The sequence below is a fragment of the Lonchura striata genome, chromosome 7, assembly GCF_050655825.1.
Source record: "Lonchura striata isolate lonStrDom1 chromosome 7, ASM5065582v1, whole genome shotgun sequence".
NCBI classification, from domain to species: domain Eukaryota; kingdom Metazoa; phylum Chordata; class Aves; order Passeriformes; family Estrildidae; genus Lonchura; species Lonchura striata.
In genome coordinates this window covers 7,072,579-7,090,366 of record NC_140709.1, presented here as the reverse complement: position 1 = coordinate 7,090,366, position 17,788 = coordinate 7,072,579, and the positions used below count along the sequence as shown (strand labels likewise).

At 39.9% G+C, this 17,788-nt stretch overlaps 1 protein-coding gene across 1 annotated transcript in view; it reads left to right on the top strand.

Moving 5' to 3' along the window:
* The first annotated feature begins 17,719 nt into the window (after positions 1-17,719).
* MGAT5 (alpha-1,6-mannosylglycoprotein 6-beta-N-acetylglucosaminyltransferase) overlaps positions 17,720-17,788 on the top strand; it is a 111,048-nt gene continuing 110,979 nt past the window's right edge. The window contains exon 1 of the mRNA XM_021548729.4: positions 17,720-17,788. The gene's annotated coding sequence lies outside the window, so the exon portion shown is untranslated.

Sequence of the window (17,788 nt, the reverse complement as noted above, 5' to 3'; positions counted from 1 at the left end):
ATACTGGAGGGAACATTCCAGCTCTTCAGTGGCAAGCTTACGGCTCTGGGAATGAAGATTCTTCTTCCCACTTACCTACCAGCAGACACGTCTGTCTCTGAGCTCCACAAAACCCATTGCCAGCCCAGGGCACTCCCTTCCCTGCCCTCCTAGCAGTGATCACCAGAAGCACCATCCTGTTCCTGCCACAGCCTCACCCAGAGACTCGGGGTTGCCCATGGCAGCCCCCATCTTTAGGAGCAGCAGCTCCACTCGAGTGCCCATCCCTTGGCAGGCCTGGGGGCTGGTTCAGCCCTGTGGGCTGCTCCTCCTGCCTCAGCTGTTCCCTGTCTGCTCTGGGGAAGCCGTGGTGAGCCAGATGAAAGCATTGCACAGGTCACAAGCTGAGCCATGCTCACCTAGAAGCACTCCAAGGGCCTCAGCTCTGAACCTCAGGGCAGAACTCAAGGAGCTTACAGCCCAGCAGCTGGCTTTGCTGCCAGTACTCACTGGGGCCCATCTCATCTTGTTCCTTCCTGCCCTGTCCCACTGGCACACACCAGGGGCTGTTAGTAGCTTGACCACATAAAAGTCTAGGTCACATATGCTTTCTTCCCAACAAGTTTTTTTTGCTTCAGTCAATCCATTTGTCAGCCACTCCAGCAAACTGCTATATCAACTCTTCCTGCAGCAAAGGCTCTTGACAGAGCTGCTACTATGATTGCTGTTAATGTGTTAGTGCTAAAAAAATACATCATTTTATGCCAATGTTTGTTTTTAAAATTAATATGCAATATGAACTGTCATTCAAACTAGGAATATGGGAAGGATTGGAAGGTACCTCCTGAGTCATACAGAGCTTGCTTTTCCTAATGGAGACCAGACATCCCTTAATTCCTTTGATCCTTGTCTCCCACAACTCATACATGCACATGCACACATATTCTTACCTCGTTCCTCTTACTATTAAAAACTTTCCTTTAAAGGTATTACATTTGGCTGACTTAGAATAGAAATTTCAGAGGTCAGGGAAACATATATGAGAGCTAAGGATAGACCATAGTCTGTCAGAAGGATCTAACTATGAATATTGCAAAGGAAATGAGATGATTTCAGAGCCCAGGCATCTTTAGAGATGATAGCAACACAAGCTCTCCTTTAAATAAGTCCACTCAATGACAAGAACAACTCCCACAATATTGACCAATCCCTGCTTCCCAGACACAAACACTTCTATAACAAGGGGCAACAAAGGGAGGGACAGAAGGGAAATATAAATACATAATTAATGGAAACCTTAGAACATTGCAGTAGGTATACATAAAGTTAAATTATTAAAATTAAATTATTAAAACCTGAAAGTTAAACCATATCCCACATTAATTTGTCAAGAAGCGTATTGGCCCTGAGAAGGGGAGAAATAGGAAGATATGTAGTCCTCCTAGGGTCTTCTTGTGCTATGTTACAAGACATTATTCAGAGCCTACAGCATTCGGGAGCAACCTGGAACTACAAGAAATGGAGGCAGATATTACTTACCCTGACTTATGCTGAAGATGTAGCAATGATAAGGACACTGCTTTTTCACCAACCTGAGCCATGGACATCATTTGTACTACAATGAGTATATTAATTTTAGTCATATGTACATTCTCCAGAGACTTCTGACAGGTGACTTATCAGCAGTGAATGTTGTGAAGGCAGACACTCCTCTCCAAATCAATCTTTATCCAGTCTTGATAAGGTAACAGATAAATGCATTTTGTAGTCTCACTTTCTAGTAATTGGTTCTCAAAGCTTTTTTTTTTCCAGACTGTTCCTTTAATACTCTGTAATGCCACAGACTGCCTTTGAAGAGTGAATACTAATGAAGAGCTTTAAAGAGACTTTTAAAAGTTGTGAAGTCATAAAACTATTTGATTCCTCCTTCAGTCTGTTTTCTGGGAATGGCTGAATATAAATAGTGAAGTGATCTCAGAGGCTTTGAATGAAAGGTTTTTTCTCCTTTGAGGCTGCACTTCCTACTGCGTTATCCTCATTGATATTTCATTGCCTTCAGGATGACACTGTCACAGCATAAGTCACAGTTGAGATGGCCACGATACATAAAGTATACAAGTTCAGAAGGCTCCAACATATGCAGAGTAATACCACTCCAGAAGACTTCACGTATTGGCCCTTCTTGTTCTTTAGCCCAGCCTTTTATACCCTCATGTTCATGCACTGCATCTGTGTGTCCTCTGGTCCCTTTGGTGGCTGGTCAGTGCCCCTGGGCACTCCATGGCTCATTGCTTCTCACAGCTGTACCCACTGGGGATGAGGCTGGGCCACAGCCCCACTCCCAATTACCACAAACTGTGTGCCTACATGATGGGATGTACATAGAATCTTTTTCCAAGTCCCTTATCAACAGTGTTTTGGGACATCTGCCCAAAAAATGTATGCCTAGTCTCTAGGGTTTCCGTTTCAAGTGCATCATGTAAATCAGTTCCATATTGAGCTACAGTTATTGTGATACAGAAGGTACATCAAAATGCACTTCTCCAAACGGGAGTTGCTCTTGTTTTCCTTTTCCTCCTTGTTCCTGGTGACTATGTATAGGGGCTTCCCATAAATGGAGTTCATTTCTCCTCCTCTTTTCCTTAGGTGTGGCTATATTGTGGAAATTGATACTTCTGCAAAGAAAAATAGTTTTCTTTATCATGTTGCACAGTCTCAACTTCCACCAGCCCATTAACTCAAAATAAACTCCTAAGCATTACACTGTCTGATCAGTGTCTGCAGAGTGACATTTACCAGGAGAGGCAGACAAGAAATAGTCAGTGACTGGAGATTTTTAGACCAGAATAGTGTCACTGTAATCTTGCTCTTTTCCCCCCTACACCCATCGCCCCCTTTGCCAGTCTCTGTGCCCTTTTCCAGATGCAGCTGAAATGACCATTAGAAGTGTCCCTTGACATGTGCTCAAATCCAGAATACAGGTATTAGAAATTACTTGAATTTAAAATAATGAGGAAAGAAAATGAAAAGCAATTTAAGTATTCTTTGGTTCCACGACATATAACAGAAAATACATCGCTATTACTTATCTCATTTCTGAAGCCAACAGATGGTCGTGCTACATTTAGAGTACTTGGAAGTTGTTTTCCTCTGCTGTTTGTTAAAAGCAAAAACCTTGGAAGTAGGCTCAAAAGACTGTATCCAGAAGGCTTTATGCCAGTCCTACTTAAACCAGCTTTCCTGATACAGATGAAAACAAGTGTTACAGCTGTGAGTAGGTATACAGTCACAGGACATTTGTAAGTACACGTGAGGCAAATTAGAAGCAATGAAAGTCTGATGTTATCGCCCTGGTTTATTTAATGCACCCAGTCAGTGGCAGCAGCTCACAGATGCAGAGGCAAGAGATGCTTTAGTAAACAGAACAATTAGCAGCATTGTGTGAGCCACCAGCACAGCAAAATAAACTTCTTGGAGATATGTGATTATACCTCTTCCCAAAAAGAATAAATTGGAAAGCACAAAATCACTTATTATCTGCAAGAGTGGATTAGCAGATGCCAGCTCTGTACCATAGAGATGGCAGCAAGAGCTCTTGAAATGGGAACTTAAAAAGGTACCATGCAATGAGTAATTAATACCATGTCTTTGTATCAACCATCTTTTTGTCTTTTTTTAAGGGAAAAAATCCCCACACTGTTTTCTTGTCATGATACAGTGCCATCAAACACTGACATACAAATGATCACTGTTTAACATTGCTCCCTACCCTGGCTGCTTTCAGTCATAGATGGTAATCAATGATCCATTCATGATAGCTGCCTGCAATTATCATAGCAAAGACTGGGGACACACAGGCATACAAGGTACTAAAACTAAACAACCACAAAGTGTTTCTCCCGTGCACTCTCCAGTTGCTTCCTCCATTATGGATAATGGTCCTATTTGTAGACAAAGGCAGTAAAATTTTCCTCCGGGGGGGGGGGGGGGGGATTTGTTTATAACACTTATTTCTTGGATCATGGTTTGTATTTTCTAATGTGATAAGTACCCCAGAGAAGCACTTCAGTGAAACAATCAAGAGAGACTTTTGTTCTCCTGTCCCCTAATTCCTGCATCCTAAACATTCAACAGAAGTTGTGCATTAACCTCACACTGTACTGTGAGTTGCATTCACCCTTCCCCATCCTCCACCACTGCCAGCAGAGCACACAGAGGGTGCAGTCTTGGTTATTCAAATACAAATCATTCAGGAGCTCACATGGGCCATGCCCACAGACTGATGAGAAGGAGAGTATAGCTTCTGTGTTTTACTAGTGTTTGTATTCTCAAATTAAGGCCTAAAGCTATTGTTAAAGTCCTCCAAGAGAAATAGCTGGTGGGTGAAAAATTGGTCATTGACATGCCTCTCCCGTGAAAACTTGAGAGTGGTCTACTTCATCATAATTTTTCCTGAATTAACTGATAAAAATAAGAGTTGACTGTACTGTTAGTGGTGCCCTATGTTGTTTATGTAGATTAGTTAGGATCCATTGTCATGTCTACTAAATTACAAGTCCCTACTGGCTAGTCTAAATAATAAAGTACTTGTAACAGCAGCTAAAAGGAATAAAAACCAGGAGCCAAAAACAGAGCTTTCACCTCCTTTCATCCTTATTTTTCACCTGTCCCTTTAACATTCAGCAAACAGAAAATGAATGACAGTGATTAAATTATTTGCCTGCCAGATTATCTCAGTGGCTGTTCTTAGCAGAATACCCATGCAAGTCATTGAGGAAGCAGGATATGAGCAGATGAATCAGACTCGGCAGGGTCCCTGCACCTCTGACTCTCACTGTATCAGCTGCTCCCTGGCACTACAAAAACTCTGAAAAAAGATAACCAACCTAAATGGATGCTAAATATTGAACTAACTCAAAGACAAGAGATGTGAACTTTGATTGTCTAACAAATATGAACTAAAAGAAACAGGAATTCTGCAAATGAGAGCCTGAAAACTCTCATCATTCTTCCACCTGCTCACCCTTTGCCGTACATTTTGTTTAGTTCCTGTAAAATAAAGGCATGACTCACTAACAGGACATATGGAGTGGTAACGTATAGAAACTAAGATTGCAAAGCTACCACTGCGTCTTCAGAAAGCTTAACAATGATTTCAAACAACTCACTATTATGGTGCATCTCGTGTTTCTTTCTTGCACACGTTTTCTCATTAAATTGGGAAAGTGGTTGTTGGGAAAGTGGTATTTGGGTGAGTGGACCCTCCCCCTATATTTTACCTGTGCACTGCTTTAGACAATTAAATATTTATCTCCAAATGGAGATTCCAGGCTTTATTACTACCTGAATAATACATGTAACTTGAGTTATAACCTCCCAAAGGTCTATTTGCAAGTCAATTTTTTTCTGTCTATTCAGTACTGCTTCCTGACCACTGATAATATTTTAAATAATATCTTTGGTCTATGCATGTATCACCTGTTCTTTTACCCCTTAACCAAATTACACCACTTGGTTAAATCAAACTAGTTTTTATTTAAAAATAAAAACTTCCCTCCCTTCATTCAAAAAAAGTTGCTGTTAGCAGCTTAACCTAATGAGCAAGTTATCCCAATGGATGAGACATTGATTTAAATAAAGAGACAGAATTTGCTCTCATCACAGGGATTGCTTGGTAGGGAAAAACAGCATTAAAAAACTGTAGATTCTCATGACAAGCACCTACAAAGACAATATATTCCATATTCCTAAATACATGCTCCACATTTTGTAAACTGATTTAGGACATCAGAACTCTTCTATGATAATTTTTGTAGAGAGGAAAGAACTGAGACAATATCATTTGCTTGCCTATGCACTCATAAATTTTCTGTGATTCCTCCACACAACTGATGAGAAAAACATTTCTCGGGATTTTTACAGTGCTACTGACAGTTTCTAAGGATATTCAAAGCATTACTTCAGTAAGAACTTAGCCCAGACAGTCAGTTCTGGCAGCCTGTCTCTCATGCTAAAGATGCCTCCCATTAGCTGCCCTTTGAAAGGCGTTGACAAAAATAACTGAACTTAGTAAACAGGCGTAACAGAGTAAATCAAGAATATTTGTGTTTAGTCACCTTGGATTTTTAGGTATTTTTAGGTAAATCCCTCTTTGTGTATTTAAGAGGGTGTGGCTTTGGGAACATTAATAGGCTGGGGCGCTTCAGGGAAGAATGTGCTACATAAAAAGGAAAAAAGTTTCCTGTGCACTTACCCTGCCCTTTCTAAGAGGGACCCTGCCTTCCAAGGGAAAGCCTGGCTAAATCACTTCATGGAAAAGCTGCCATGGCCTTTCTGGTCATATGGGCTTCACACACTCTGTCTCAGACTCTCAAATCATCTGATGGGCCAGAAAAATGGAAAAACTGAAAAAGAAATGACACTTCATTTAAGCCTGTTGATCAAGCTAAAAGCATCAAACTGCTAAGAACTAAAGATAAGGTACACTTCCCAGCAGTGGAAAATTGAATGAGTTGTAACAATTGCAATTGCAATTTCAGAGCCTTCTGAATGGTGAATGTTTTCATTAGAGATAGTGTTGACAGCATGACAGCTCTCTGAGAGTGTGTACTACCTGTATACACCTCACACACTGTGCTTCCTGCTTCTGGTACCCAGGAGAAACTACCAATACATACAGCAACATGCTAGAATGGAATTTCTAAACTGAAAAATTCAGTTCCTGCTATCAGCCAGCTGTGTCACACAATCCCCTTCATAAGCTGACCAGAAGAACATCTCCAAAACTCTCTGGGGAGAGAAGTATTTTTACTATCATTACTCTTCCTGGAAAGACAATGCAGAAACTCAAACATCTGACATTCAGCAATCATTTCCTGCCTAAATGTAGTTGTGGCCTAATTTGTTTTTATGCCAGATTTTTCTTTTAGGTAAATGGTTGTTTTCTCTCTCTGGTGTTTTTCAGCCAATACATCTGTAAGCAGCAATTGCATTTACTTTAAGCCTTTCCTTTGATAATTTAAATAAACTAAGTTATTTTACTCCTGCTTTCTTATGATTAAAAAGATTTCATCCTAGACTGTTTGCCTTTTTTCTGGCTTACATTCCAGCATTAATTAGTACTTTTCAAACAGAAGCACCTGCACATAATAAGAACAGTACATATTATTATGTCTAGATCTTACAGGATGGATCCTTCCCCTCATCTCTACTTATTCAGCAAAGATTGGTATTTTTCAGGGCTGCACCATACAATCTGTTTTATTTGAGTCTTCCCTACTAGTGAATTTTGAACAGGAAATATTCTAGTTGACAGCAAACATTTTTCTGTTTATCTACCTAAATCAGGACTTTGCATTTTACATTACTAATTGAAATGCAATTCTACAAGTGAGGTAGTTTAGCTCCTTCTCATATATTTGCAGGTTCCTTTGGGAAATTCAAGCTTTCAAACTGAAGAGAAGGAGCCATGTGCACTTCTAAGTATTTTGCTTTTTGAGAAGTTGCCATCCTAGGTTATATTTTAGGGATATTTGCAGGAACAGCAGATTGGTGCTGCCACTATGTGAAGGAAAACATGAAAGTTGTCAGGGTTTAATTAACTGAAAGACTTTTATAAATCAAAAGTACCTTTTGGAAAATTCACAGTGGTCAGAATTAGTCTAAGAAACATAGAAAGGGGGAAAAAATGGGTCGTCAAGCAAAATTTAATCTTCTGTATTTGAAAGAGATGTTGCTTGGTTTAAAAAAACGTGACAGATAACGATCTGCAGGGACACTTTAGACCATAAATGCAGGGACTAATGGAACATTAACATCCATGGATCCAGCAGCACTTCCTAGATTGATCATGGCTTGGGGGGAATATTTCACCAGACAAAGAATACTTCTTTTTATATTGCCAACAAGGCTACTCATTGAGAAAGCCCTTACAACACCAGTATGATATTAGAGCACTTCTAGGAGCTCAGGGTGGTGTTTCAGATCTTAGTTTGTGCCAGAGCTGGGGAGAACGGGAAAAAAGTAGGGATATCAAATAAACAGCAGGTAAGGGTTTGATCCAAACTGTAACACTGAAGATATAACTTGCATCAGTGCTTTCTGATATATATATATAACTAATTCATTAGTAAAATCCTAGGATTAGATTAATTTTTAAACAAAATTACCAGATTAAGCAATATTCCAGCACATACACCTTTATACACAGAGGAAGAGGGCTTGCTGCTGCCATCGCTGGCAAGGTATCTATTCATTTATTACAGTTTAAGAGACTGATGCAATCTTCCTGCAATTAAGTACCTGTCTTATTACAGATTCTGTTACAGAGAGGTCTAAGAGAAAGGCAGGAAACTGCAATGCTGGTGCACAAATGCAAATTTGCTAAGGTGTAAAGAATTTGTTTCTTGTTCTCACCTAGTCTAATTTCACAAGTCTCGCTGTCTCACTGTTGCTCCAAAGGCATAAATATATATAAATAAACATGTATGTGTGCAAGTGCATAATGATATTTTTTCTAATAGGCACTTCTGACTGAGATAAACCCTTGCTGTAGAATTTGACTGCATCAAATTCAGGCATATTCTTAGTGACACATTTAGCATATGGAGTTAAAAACCATAGAAACCGCTCACAGAATTCAAATTTCTAAACAAGAATGGTGAAAATTTCACCCACAATTCAGAACAGCTCTCATTTTACCTGAGCTTTAAACTGGTTTGTACTTCTTGATTTTTCCTCTAATTTCATGTTTATAAAAATACTCCATAGTACATCTATAGTATTTTATGCTACATAACCAACTAGCATTTAAGTAATTTGTTAGTAACTGATACTTTAAAGTTTACAGAGGTCTGAACTGCATGTACATCCATAATACAAGACAGCACAATTACATTTGTTGAGATAATGAGTCAGGAAAAACAAACAAAAGCGACACCACTGCTGTAGCTGATTTTACTTTTAAAACAGTCCATTAAATGTCTTTTGGCAAATTACTTATTGAAATCAACAGACAGCTCAGGGCATCATTTCTGTGGCTCCTAAGAGAATTCTAAATTTCTTTGTTTGATTTCTTTTATTGCCATTAGTTGCATCAGACATATGGGAACAAGTTAAAGAAAACCTAACAATAAAAAGGAAGCTTTTTGACACTGAGGTCAGAGAGTAGAAGGCTACACTGAGAGATCAAACCTACCACAATAAAGAACGTGTATCCTGCAAGGAAAGGAGGGCCCATTCTTTTTTCCCAGGGCAATACAATTTTCCTATGTGATTATATACAAAGAGCTCAAATTATTCATGCAAACACTTCCATTAGGGTCAGCTGGAGTGCAGTGAGCAGGATGTGTAAGAGCATTTCCTTGGAATCAGCAGGGACCAGGAACTCTGTTGTGCTAGATATGGTTGAGACACACTGTAGGATCTTTTGGGCTTTTATTGTATAAACTAAAAAAAGTAAGAGTTTATTGTATAAACTAAAAAAAGTAAGAGGAAGACAGAAACAGAGGCAAAGTGCAATTAGCACCTTGATGCACCTTAAAGTAAATGTTAGTTTCTAATTGCATAAATGTCTAACTTTTTCCTAGACCATGGCCAAACTGACTTGCTAAAGGTCATACACATATATCTGTGCAAGAGTCAAGCATTGAGTTCCATTATTCTCAAATCAGTCCCAAACAATTAATCCAGGCAATAACATGCTATGCACATTACTTCTTTAACAGGAGCTTTACTTTATCTTTGTAAAGAGATACAAAAGATTAAGACGAATAAAAAGGATCTAACAACATATTAAAAGGTTTTTAAATTATTATTTAAATGATGGGAAAAGTCTAGAAAGGATAAGAGCAACCAGATAGCACCTGTTTATATTATTCATGTACCTAGAGCATTTATAATGTATAAAATATTCATTTAAAAACACATATTGTAAAACATCCTCCTTTACTATCATTTTAAATGTAGTTCCCTTAAGAAACATGATAATATTCTGTATGATAGAAGGGAGGTAATTTTTTTCTTAATAAAGCCAAGTGTCTGCTAGAACAAGTTAAAATCAAATGCTCCTCTTGAGCAGTTTTTTCTGTACTCAGCCTTTCCAGAACTGGACGTGCTGTGTTTGTGAAGCCTCTGAAGCCAAGGCTGGATAATATGACAGGATGTAGCATGAACTTTTTACTGAATCAACCACAATGCCAAAGGAAGCTACATCAAGCAGAAGGCATCTGATGGAAACCTCTTGTGACAGATTAAAAGCTTTCTGGTCTCTTAAAAAGGGGGTACCAAAGCATAAAATTTACTATCCATCAGTCCTTGTATTTACAGTGCTTTTCAGGCAGTTATTTCTGTTGTTTCTTCATTCCACCTAAATCATGCAGTTAGCAGAAACTACCAGTCCTTAAGGAATTTGGTACCTGATATACATTTGATGCTGGATTTATTTTGTTCTGTTTATAACAAAAGTGGATGATTTCAAAAGTAAAATCAGCTACAACAGTCTTTTGTTTTGCTTAGCATTTAGATCTCTTGAAAAATTCTGTTCTAAGAGCTGACAGGACTTTACAGCACTCAGGATCTCACAGAGCACAGCTTTTCATATAAACAAGTCATCTATGCATACATTTATGCAATTACAGTCCAACTACAAAGACCCTTAAGAGCTCTTTATATAGAGACCATGCCCATGCCCACTAGACATCATCTACATGATCAACTTCCATGCATATCCTTATGATATGATTGTCTCAGGAAATGCATTATTGAGGACTTGCCAATCAATTTTTCTGAATTCTAAATATTTTTCTATGAAGTCCTGAGAAATTCTTACCATTTGCATAGCTGCAATCAGTCTGTGAATGACTCTAAGCCCAGTCTCCCAGTTTCAGTTTTGTGTCCCTAAAAATGCTGCCTCATCTTTATTTCATGGAGCAGTGCTTTCTCACATAATTAAGTAAGTAAAGCTAAATATTTGAACTCTAGTTGTTACAGTAAATTGTTTTACCTAGATTGCTGCCATTTATTGCCTCATTTCCACAACAGTGGTTCACTGCACACTGACAACTGAAAACTGTTCATTTAGAAATCTCTTACCACATACTTTAGTCTTCACTCACCAATAACTTATTTTTTTATCTTCCCAGTATAGACACTGACAGGTCACATATATCAGAACATAAAGAGTTGTCAGGGCAGATCAGACTACTGGGCCATCAAATTCTAGTAGTATGTCTTTGCTCTATCTCAGAGGAAGGTGCAAACCCACACATGATAAGCAATTATGCAATGCTACCCATATGGGTAACATCTCTTTTTCACTTCCCCAATCAGCCTATATACCTAGAAGTGAAAGATGTTATCATCCCTTCAACAGTTTCCTGTGCTGTGCATGACAGACTCCCTTCCCTGTGATTGATATTCAACAAGACTCTGTAGCAGCTAATAGGCTCAAAATCTAATTTGGCCAAAGAAGAACAAGAGTAAAAAGCAAGGTTTGAAAATGAGGACTAGAACAGAGAGAAAAAGAGGGAATCTGCAGCATTAGCTTAGTTGTAGTTTTGTATGCAAGCTGTTCAATGAATTCAGATTCACACATGACTAGTGAGGAAGACAAAGCAAATTTTAAGATGATATCTTAAAGGGTGATTTGGAACAGTCATGGAGTTCATGGCCTGGATTTATCAGCTCTCCTACAGTAAATTCTGAAAAGTAGTCTTTAATGATAAAAATCACTTATGCGAAGATGCTGCTTTTATTCATATGTCCTGCTGATATTTTGCACGTCAGCTTCCCTGAAAAGCGCTGTCCAAAAATGCATCATTGTGCAGAAATGTTTTATGGAAATTAATCAAAGCCTATAATCCCATTATCCTGTGATTCTAGCATTTCTGGACCTACTGCCTAACAATCTGCTGAGCTCAGAATAACTCAGTGTACATGATTTTCAGTCTACTTTATAATTATTTTCTGTAATTGACAGCAGATTATGCAGAATATCCCACAGAGATCATCTAACCATCTGAGCTCTCTCTAGCTTTTAAAAAATCATTGAGATGTCAGAGGACTGTGAGTTCAGATATCCTTTATTTCCATTCTTTCAAACCCTTGAAATCCACTATTCAAAATTTCATTGGGTGACACAGGGGTTTTTCTTGTGTCAAACACTGAACAATCCTACCCTGTTCATCCATTTGTGATCTGTGATTTCATAATCTTGTTTTAGTCAAACTTTATCACCTCCTTCCCAAACTGCCCCTTTCTCTAATCTCTAGTCAGCTTCATCTCTTCTCATATGATATTATTCAAAATCTCTGCTCACTCCTAGCATCCTTTATTGCTTTACTGTATATTTTCTGATGTAGAGAAAGACAACTGACAGATTCAGATCTGAGTGTACCATGGATCTATACAGACAAAGGGATGTTTTGTTTTGTTCACAAATCCTTTCTTAATAATTTCCAGCTCTGTGGTTTTTTGATCACTGCTGAACATTGAACGCCTATTTTCAGAAACTCCTTGAGGTATTTTCACAATCTCATTTATGATTAGTAATATCAAAAGTCCATTTGGTTATATAGGCAGTCACTTTTCACTTCTAATGTAATTTTGCATTTATCATGCAAAGTACTACCAACACTAAATTATATCTGCTGTTTCATTTCCCTGTCACGTAGCATCCCAGTATCCTTTTGCAACATTTTGCAATCAGATTTAGATTTTATTATCCTCAGCAATTTTATAACATCTGCAACTGTCACCTTAATATTCCTCCCCTTTCTAGACCATTTACAAATATGCTGAAAAGCAGGGTAGCAAAACATGGTCCTGAGAGATTCCAAATTTCCTCCACAGCAAGAAGTGATCCCATATCCCTATTTCTGTTTTCTATTTTTTCTACCATTTTTGAAGAATTTTATAACATCCCAAGGAGATTTAATTCCTTTAACGACAGCATTTGCTCACGGTTTTGTGAAAAACTTTACTGATACCTGAATAGAGACCATTATGCAGATCAGGGAGGTGTTTACTGGCTCCTTCAAATAACAAAACAGCCTGAGAGCTTATTGTTTCCCTCATTAGGAGAGGATCACAGGCAGATATTTACCTATTATACACATGCTCTCTATAGGCAGCCTAAGTACATTTTCTGCAGATTCATCAGGGCAGAAGCCAGACTAAGCCATCCATTCCCAATTTTCAGCATTACCACTAAGACCTTTCTGAATTTCGTGCTTCTGATAATTGCAAAAAGAGGTTGATTAGACAATGCAACAAAGACAACTACTCAGAAATTTCTGATGTAAGTTCCTTTAAAACCCTTGGACAAATACCATCAAGCCCTGGTGCTGCTCATTTTACTTCAATAGCTTCATAAAGATTATACAAGAGGGAAAATGTAGAAAATTACTACCTTCACACTGAACACTAAGACATATAACTCATCCATATTGTTCTTTCCTATTCTTTCTCCTTTTATACATCAGTAATTTATCTGCTGCAGAATCTCTTTGGCAAATATCCATGAGTGGCCAGTGACTTGTTTCCTCAGGGAAGTTTCTAATTCTCCCAGGCCCAATGAAGTCTGTAAAATAAATCATGATGGAATTTCAGTTTGCATTCAAATGAGAACATAGAGTGTCCCTGGCACCTCCAGCTGTCATTCAAACCTGTGCAAGGTGGATGAACAGCCTGGCCACTCTTATTAATTATGGCAAAAGAAAGAAGACAATGGAGAATCAGCTCAACCAGGTTTATACTGTGCTTGTGGGGTTTTACAATTGGATGCCACTTTGCATTGAAATGCTAGTGTGATATCTGAAAAGAAATCTCAAATAATTTCCTTAGTACACTTAGTGGACACACTAAGTACCTATTAAAAATGTCTGGTTTGGTGCCTAAACCCAAAAATTTATTTCCTGCTTGACATCTCAGTGCAAAGTTAACGGAAATACTTGCAGAATTTATGTTTACAATATCTGTGGAAAGGAGCAGGTCTGAATATAGATTAATGTTCTCTGGTGCTGGAAAATTTTATAGCCCAGTTGTTACTTTTGAGAACAGGGAACTGAAGAAAACTTTCAAAAGCAAGACTCAAAGAATAGTTTATGGGTGTTTGGATAGGTTCTTATTTGGTTTTTTGTTTGTTTGTTTGTTTTTAGCTGGGCAGGATTTACAATACCTTTTAAAAATCTGACTTTTTACTATCCATAATAACTTGGTGGAAAGGATACAGTTAAATCCTAACTGCAAAGTTTTACTCATGTTTAAAAACAGGGCAGTTGTCTGATTATGGGAGAAGGACAGGAACATTTTCTATTACCTACTCTTCTAATATTTAATCAGAGTTAAACCAAGGTTATTCTACAGCAATTTCAAAATGTGACTAAGAAGAGAGACTGTGACTCCTCAAGACTTCACTTTGTGATCAGAATATTAGTGGGATTGGATATTGTTTCAGCTTTTCAGAATTGCATTGTACTGCATTTCAAAAAGCATATATGAGGTCCTGAGAAATCAGAGCATTCAAACAAAAAAGCAAGATACACTCTTGAACATGAACACCTAAGTTTTCTGATTTCTAGCACAGTGGTTTGAGTCAGTTACCATTTTGCAATAAATTAAATTCCATCAATAAAGCCAAGGTAGACATCAAACAGAATGATTTAAAAGCATATCTTGGAATCCTCAAGCATGATTTTATTTGTTTAGCAAAGAATAGACAAAGATACTTCTCAGGAAGGTCTTTTTTATCTTATCTCTGGTTCAAATTTCATTTTTCCTGTTGTCTTTTTTTTCTTTTCTCTTTTTTTTTTTTTTTTTGAAGTCATGTTCAGCATTAATAATACAATACTCAGCCTACCACTGAAGAGTCCACTTAGTGTCTGCAAAGCTAAGAAGCCTTTATTCAGAGGAGCTTATAGAATTATATTCAGAGGGTTAAAAAAGAAGGAAAGAAATCCTACATAGAGGGATGAGGCCCTTTCAGAAACTAGGCAACAGGGCTTTGAAGGAGATGCAGATTATAAAGCAGATTCTCTCTAGTGCCTATCCCAAGTGCTTTATTGCTGTGGCAATACAAGTATAACATGATGTAACACTGTGCCTGACCCAAAGGGGGGCTATGAACCACAACAGAGGCAGGAATGCTGAACGTAGTCCCCCTCACAGGAAAGAGATTACTAGATCTCTATTTTCTCTGTCTGTATTCTCTAATAATAATATATAATTCATCATAACATGTTTTGCTGTTATGAAAGACAAACTACATTTTATGTGTGTGCTGTAGTTTTGTTATACAGTGTTGCAAGTCAAAAGGGAACACGTCTGACATGCACTTCTCTAGGGAAAAGTTTATGGAAGTATTGCCTGTGAATAATCCCAGAGTTCTCCATGCTCTGGTCACATTTCTCCACCTTACAGTAGTTTATTATTTGAACAACTGAAGATGGAAGATGAAGATGGAAAACTCAACAAATATACTACTTTAAAGGTACCATTAAGCAATTCTGGAGTTAGCACTGGTGATTTCTGTGCATTTACGTTTTATGTAATCAAACACTGCTGGTCTGTAAACAGAATTCTCCAAAATTCAGTGCAGAGAAATGCCAAAGAATTGCTCCCATAACACAAACAGTCCCAACTGTGTTCAATGTCTGCTTAAGATTATTCCTGTCCTTTTCTGCTGAGTGCACAGCAAGCAAGCAGGAGTTGGTACAGATGTGACTTCTGCATCTCAGCTTCCCGAGGTCTCTGTTATTCCAAAGCTGTGACTGGCACTCAATCACACCAAGTTGTTGTCACTCAAGGCAGGGCTGTACCTGCAAGTTTTGGACACAAAGTCAAGCAGGAAAACACTGTCAATAGATGATACCTTGAATGTCTCTGCCAGAATAGAATTGTTTCCCTCAGGAAAACACAGGCCTCACAGTAACCCAAAAGTTCTCAGTTAGCAACAGGCTGAGATGTACAGTTCCAGCCTTATACAATGTTTAGGGGGTTTCACACAACCAACAGATGGCATCAACCATCTTCTTTAATTACTTCTCTAATGATTCCTCCTTGCACCAAGGGTCAGGGGATCAGTGCATGCATGGAGTCCTGGAGAGATGCAAACAGGCAAGATGAGATGCCAGCACCAGGGCCCCAATTGCAATAATGCCTGCTCACCTATGCAGTTTTCACTTCCCTATTCAAGGCACGTAGTTTGCTCATAACTGCCATATTTTTTCACATTGCTATATCAGACATAAATACTGTGGACTATGTAGTGTACCATCCTGTTCCTCAGTGGGGGAGCTGGTAGACACAATCCAGCTTGAGAACTGTGAGTGAATAAGGGCTACTGTTCCCTTTGGGAAGAGCACTGCTAGGAGACCACTGTTGTATAATATTCTGTATAAGAACATATCAAACTCAAAAGTGACTGCAGTGTTAGGTCAGCTCCTGTATATGAGCTATACAAATTAAAACCATAATAAATGGGAAAGACTGAAAGTACTGTAGTTGCTGGTATTTCACCTGCTTTGTTTCCCTGTGATGCAAGCCCATTGCACAAACCACAGCAGATCATTTAGGAAGTTCCCATCTTACACAGAAGGATGTCCAAAGCTTTGATCATTCTGCTACTCATAAAGTTTCCAAACCCTGTCATTAAATGCCAGCGAGCTTTTCTAAATAGGATCACAGCACAATGCTGGGTGAAAAGCAAAACTCTCAGGTACCCAGCATTGTTGCAGATGCTTGTGGGTGCAGACAAGTATCTTTCAGCATGCATTTGTAAACCTTGAGGAAGTGAATAATCATTTTCTGTCCTGTGTGGAGAAATCCCAGAACAGCACCAAACACCAGCAAGGATTTTTGTCCATTGTGACCAACATCATACCCATCTGCTTTATTTTTAAAAACTTTTATTTCGAAACCAGATGAATATGTAGATGTGATGAATATTGCAACAAATATGGACCAGAGTTTTGCATCTTATTATAACCTTCAGGTATGTTTCTTTAATTTATATTAGGTCGTGGAGGTGACCAGAAACAGTTTTTCACTTTGATGTTTGTCCTTATGCAAGAAGGCTGTATCCATGCAGAAGAGCAGGACTGGCCACGAGATGTCACCCAGCCTCTATGAGCTCTCAGCCGGCTGGGGGAAACGAGCCGAGCCGAGCGAGAGCCGGCGCCGCCAGCCCGAACTGCCATCAGCAGATGGCCCTGCAGCAGCGCGCCGCTTCCCCGCCGCTGAGGGCGCCCACAGGCCAACTTCTGGCAGCGTGCAGAGCGTGTTTTAGGACAGCCTAAGCGGCTGAACAGACACAAATACCTGTTCCTAATGCTTAGGAAACGCGCTGGCCGCTCCAACGCGTCGGCTCAGCGCGGGCTCCGCGCCCGGCCTGACGGCTTCGCTGAGGGAAACCCTCGCAGGAGGGGCCGGGAGCCGCCTCTGCACGCTCACCACGGCGGGCGGCGGCTGTGGCCGTGACCGTGCCCGGCGCCGTGCCCACACCCGCGGGCCACGGCCGGGCGGTTCCCCCTCACGGCCGCCCCGCGCCGGGCGCGCACTTTGCAGACACTCCCCGGCTCTGCCTCGCCCTGTCACAGGCGCTTCCGGCCGCGCGCGCCCCGCCGCCCCGCCCTCCGCCCGCCCCGCCGCGCTGCGCCCCCGTGCGCGGCCGGCTCTTTGCAGACGCTCCCCGGCGCCGCCCGCCCCCGCCTGGCCCGTCCCCCGGCGGCGCGGCCGCGCCTCCGCCCGCGCTCGGCCATGGGCGCTGCGCCGCGCTCCGCCCGGCGCGGGGACCTGCGCGCCGCCCGGACAG